Genomic DNA, 5,793 nt, shown 5'->3' with positions numbered 1-5,793 from the left:
CCAGGACTCCTGTGCCGAACTGCTCCATGACCCAGGGTGTTGTGCCCTTGCTTTTGTGTTTTGTATATCACAGGATATCTCACCTGGTACGGTCTGCTTTTTAGGATAGGTAGCACTGGAAACAGTTCCATCTGTTTTCCTGAGGACACTGGCCTAGTGGCAACAGCCAGGATGCAGGCCAGGATGTTGGTGCAGTGCTGGTGTCAACAGTGGCAGACACAATGGTATGTATGCCAGGTCAGTTCCCATGTGATTCTCGGCAAAGCCTCAAACCTCATAACGCCCTCATCTTTCAAGGATGCAACCTTTTTAATAAGTCCTCCTGGAACTAACTCAGTGCCAGTTAGCTTGGGCATGTAATCACACTTCACTTAGTGGCATAAAGCAATAACTACTCATCTAGCTATGAGTCATCAGTCTGGGCTTGGCTCACTGGGGCTTATCAGTTATCTGCAGGCAACTGCCAGGTTGACAGGGACGGGCTGACCTGGAGTAAATGCAGCTGGGATGGTTCATTTCTGTCCCATGTGTTCTATCATCCTCCAACACAGGGACCCAAGCTTGGTCACAGGATAATGGCAATGTTGTGGTAGTGCTCTAAGGGAACAGCAAAGAATTGTACAAGACCTGTTGAGAGCTAGGCTCAGAACTGGTGCAATATTTCTTCTGCCCATTCTAGAGGTCACAGATTCAACCACTAGAGAAACAGACTCTGACTCTTGGTCATCATGAATAATCACAGGGAGGGCAGTAAGTGGAAACATTTCTGCCAGTTCCACAGTCACCTGAAGCTTGATTGGTGGTCCACGTGAAACCGTTCAGTCAGAGGAAGCTCAGGGCAGGAGGAATGAACTGGCAGAAGGCTCCTGTCCCTGCGAAGGACACAGTGGAGGCCTGGAATCTGTGTTATCAGTGGGAGAGGAAAGCCTGGTGGAAGGAAGATGCATGTGAAGAGGGGATATTCTGGAAGTCTCTGTTCAGCTATCCTGAAGTGAGAAGAAGTGTGGCATATGATTCACTCTCATGTGCTTTCTGTCTAGTCCAGAAATCAGCCTTGTTCCAGATGCAGCTTCTTCACTAACCTCCTTTCTAGAAAGAAGAGCAAACCGTCTTCCCCACTTCCCTAGGGACATGGGCAAGAAATACATCTGTGATCCACTAAGGCCCTGGAATTCTGGGGTTGTTTGTTGTTGTAGTCAGGGGTTGTACACAGAACAATTAGAATCAGGACGTGGAGTTTATAATATTGTTTTATGATGGTCACTCAGAGTTAGAGTTAGGGTTAGCAGGAAATCTATCGGCATCACCAGAGACAGAATATTCAGCCAAGGACCTGAATCCCACAACAATGTCCCACATGAGTCCAGATGAAAATCCAGAGCTCATGACGGTGCCTCCCATGAGTCCAACTGGAGGTCCAGAGCCCACAAGAAGGACTCATGCCAGTCTCTTTTACGGATCCGTGCTGGGAAGACCCAAGGGTGAGCGGTGGAAGCTAGAGAGTCTGTGCCAGCAGGGTGAAGGAGCTGCGCTGCCAGGTTAAGGGTTCTACCTTGGAGCCAAGAATTAATACAACAAAGACCAGAGCTGTCTTGAAAGCACCACAGCCATCCTCAGCAACACATAGGCCCCAAGCTCCTCTGACAATAAGCACAGTCAAGTACGTGCCAGGAAGCCAGCATGACGAGTTCATCCTGGAGACTAAGTGGCACACATCTTCCTCTCCGGAGCCAGGAAGCAATGCTTGATGTGAGGACCAAAGCTTCTCCAGGAGAACCAATGACTCAAACAGCAACACGTAGGAGAAGCCACAGTGCCTCAGCGCCTCAACGCATTAACACTTCAACGCATCAATGCCTAGCTTCTCCTTCTCCACATCTCTATTTATGCTGGCAACTTTTCTCAGGTGGAGCATCTACGCTCAGCACCATGCTGATGTAATCCAGCTGGCGTTAAGTTGACCACCAGTTCTTAATCCATAACATTTGTTAACTTTATGATTAACTATTGTATCCTTACTGATGCAGTAATTAATGAGACACCGTTCTGATAAAGAAGAGTTTTGTAGCAAATACATTTGGGGACTTTAAGGAACTGCTAATTGTCCTTTGGTGTTTGTTTTCTATTTGTGTATTTTGGTAATAGAACACTGACTTTCAGCTGGAAACTTGAACGCCTGCATGGAGACTGCCATCGCTAGCTTTCTCTGTAACTGGTTGTGTTCATGTGTTGATTAGCTTCCTATTACTATAACAAAAAACTGAGACCATCAATTTATAAAAAGAAAGGGTTTATTTTGGCTCACAGGGGGAGTTTTAGTCCATGGTCAGAACACATTGAGTGCCAAAGCAAAACCATTCACCTCATAGCTGAGCAATGAGAAAGAAAGGATTGACCAGGTTCCCACAATCCCTTTGAGCACCTGCCTTTGGTCACCCAAGACCTGCTTTCTCTCTGTGTTTCCACAGCTCAAAAACCTCTCTGGGGAACAAGCTTTTAACATATAGGCTTTGGGGTGGCATTCCAGAGCCAAACAGCCCTACAATTGAGTTCAACTACTTGGGATGAAGCACAAGAGACGTGAGTAGCTTCCGTGTGATCTCCTTCTGGTCTTCGACATCCTACTCCAGCTTTACCTGCCTGGGAAATGGTAACTACTGGTGGCATCTCGGAAGCCACGTGTGCAGGAGGGAGAAGCTGCTTGCCAGCTTCAAATCACTGATGTGTGTGAGAAGTTCGTGTCCGTCCTATTTTAGCCTCCGTATCTTAGGGTCTCTTTCTTACAACAGCAATGCCCACACCATAACTAATATCACACTCTGTCTTCTTCTTGGGCATTCACAGGTCACAGTAAGCACACCAAAATTTCTGAGGTGTCCTACAGGGAAGCAAACAGTTCAGATCTTATTTACTGAGGGAATCTGTCTTTGTGTGTGTGTGTGTGTGTGTGTTTGTGTGTGTAACATTTACTGATGCATATATTTTAGAAAAGGTTCTTCACAGAAACATTCTTAGCGTAAAGTTACTCTAAGGGCAGGGTTAGAGTAGAGCACCTAGGGCAGCCTGTGGGATTGCATCTGACAGTTGCTGCTAAGGGCACAACAGCATTGCCCCGGCCCCTATCCAGTTTCCACTGCCTTCTTGGAAAAGCAACCAAATAGCAGAAAAGGCAGTAGCTAGACCAATGGCTGGCCTGAACCTGAATTGAAACGCAATTTATTAAATGAGAACACTTCACATGAGTGTTGGATCTTATATATAAATATCTGTCCCTTAAATGCCTCCTTTCTCCTGTTCCTTTCTGCCTTCTCCATGCAGTTTATCTCAAGGCCTTAGAATCTTTCCGACAAAATTCACACTGTCTCTCCTTTGAACCACTCAGTCTAAGCAAAGCCAAAGACCAGACCATGCTTTCCATTGTATTATATGCATTCTAAAAAGGACTATGTTAAGAAAGATACAGAGAGAGATTAAGAAATATTTCTTAGAAGTTACCAGGAAAAATCATTAGATCCCTTTCGGGCTGGGCGATACCCAAGAAGAGAAGCAAATTTCAGTTCCTCATCTTTCAAGGACCTGAATGGCTTTAGGCTAGCAGCGAAGAATCAAATCTGCTTGTGGGTTTTCCTGTTAGAGCCTGGGGTGACGCATAGCCTTAGAATTCAATTTAACTAGAAATGACTAAAAGACTACTGTGTTGGCAAAACTCTCTTTAGATAAAAATCAAGAAGGGAACAAGGAAGAGAAGACCTAGCAAGAATGATGCCTCCCTGGAGACTCCATGAGGGCGGCTCAGTGGCTTTTCTTCACTCTTTCCTCCCCTGGGAAGCGCAGCATGGTTCTGTGTGTACAAGGAGGGCTCAGTCATACCCACTATCTGCTCTTTTCCCATCTGGAGGGCAAAGTTCTCTTGTGGGATTTTTATTCATCAAGAATTTGAGGGGGGTACAAGTAACTGAATCCAACTCTAACTAATTCAAGATAAATGGATTTCACCTGAAAGATGCCAGGAAGGGTCATCAGATCTGAGGAAATGTAGGATAACCTTGAACAGAGCAGGCCCAGCAGAACCTCAGAGTTCACCATCTATAGTCCACAACGGATCCTTCTAGAACATTGCCATGATGGGGGAGGAAACATGATTGGCCCAGTCTGGAAGAATCACCCTTGACTGAGCAATTATGCTCAAGGGAGGAGGACGTAGATGCCCACACCTTGACTTGGAATATAGTGCCCAGAGAATGGGAATTTACTGTGACTTCAGCAACTCCCTGTAGAACCACCTCTTGTGGACCTCATGCATCAGTTATCTTCTGCGCATAAAAAACCATTTAAACTGGTTTGAAACAACAACCATTTTATTGCTGTGATTCTGTGAGTCAGCAGTCTGTGTTGGGTTCAGCTGAGTGGTTCATCTGCTGGCTTCACTTGGGATCATTCTTACGATCATAGCTATTAGACAGCTCATTTGAGGCCCGTGGTCCAAAATGATTTCACTTACATATCTAAAACTGGATGTTTGTTACTAGCTGGGAAAGCTTACTGTTACTCCATGTGATTTCTCATCTTCAAATGAACTTCTCTACTTAAGTGTCTCAGGGAAGCAAGAGAGAGTGGCCCAGCATCTTCTGCTTATATGAGATGGCTACTTTCCAGTTAAAAGCAAATTCACAGCAAAGCGTAGCTTCAAGGCTCTCTTTGTGGAAGGGAGGAGAAAAATCAGTTTACAATGAGGAATACAGAGATTGCAGAAATTCATCAGGATTTTCAGCCCTCTAATTCACATTTTCAGATATTTCTTAAAACATTGTAGGGAGCCACGCGACAGCCCAATGCTGCCTCCCTGCCTCTCTCTCTCTCCTATGGGCACAATGCGTCTGCCTACATTAACCATAATCCTCTCCTGCTTACGTCACATACCCGGATGTGACGATGACCCAGTTGTATTCATCTCCATAGCCTCTTCCTGTCCCACCAGCCTGCCCTTAGCCTATAAAAGATGTGATCACTTCCGAAATAAAACGGGGCTTGATCAGATTCTCTCTCGACTTGCTTCCGTCTCTCTTTGTCTCCCCTATGTCTTTATTTAATCCCCGTTCCCCCTCCAGTTACACCCCACGGATTGATCCGCAGGCCAGATCAAAGCATAATTAAATTTTAAAGTTTTCTCTTTTTGCATTCTTCCTTGCTAAGTAAACCTGCCACTTATAGTAACAAAATAGCCAAAACAAACCTCCTTGTGTGTGTGTGTGTGTGTGTGTGTGTGTACATTTTACTGGTGACTGAACCCAGGGCTTTTATACAGCAATGTATCCCTGTGATTTAAAAAATTTAAAAAACATTTTGACATAGGGGCTCACCAAGTTGCTAAGTTTCTTAGGCTGGGCTTAAATTTAGGAGCCTCCTGCCTCAGCTTCCCAGACTGTTGGATTACAAGCATGTGCCACTACATCCAACCAAAACTTTTCTTTCTATAAGTTGATTCTATCAGGTACTTTGTTATAATGACAGAAAGGTGACTAACATGGACAGTGTTCACTTGGCTTTTGGGTGCAATACTTCTAATTATTGCAACACTCTGTGAAGTAAGAATTTTTCTTCCCATTTTATAATTGAGGAACTGTAGGCCACAAATGAAGCTTCCTGCCTATACACATTATTCAGGTTAGAGACAGGATTTAAACCCGCTTCTGTCTGACTCCTTGGGCTCTGTCATTACTCCGTTGGTCTCTCAGTATTTGTTGTCTCCGAAGGGGATAGATATTTCTTGGGCGAAATGGCCAAGGAACCTTA

Source organism: Cavia porcellus, unplaced genomic scaffold (genome assembly GCF_034190915.1).
Source record: "Cavia porcellus strain 051 isolate PalLab524CR breed Dunkin Hartley unplaced genomic scaffold, mCavPor4.1 scaffold_30, whole genome shotgun sequence".
NCBI classification, from domain to species: domain Eukaryota; kingdom Metazoa; phylum Chordata; class Mammalia; order Rodentia; family Caviidae; genus Cavia; species Cavia porcellus.
The sequence above is the reverse complement of the archived record's forward strand: the minus strand, read 5'-3'. Positions refer to the sequence as shown.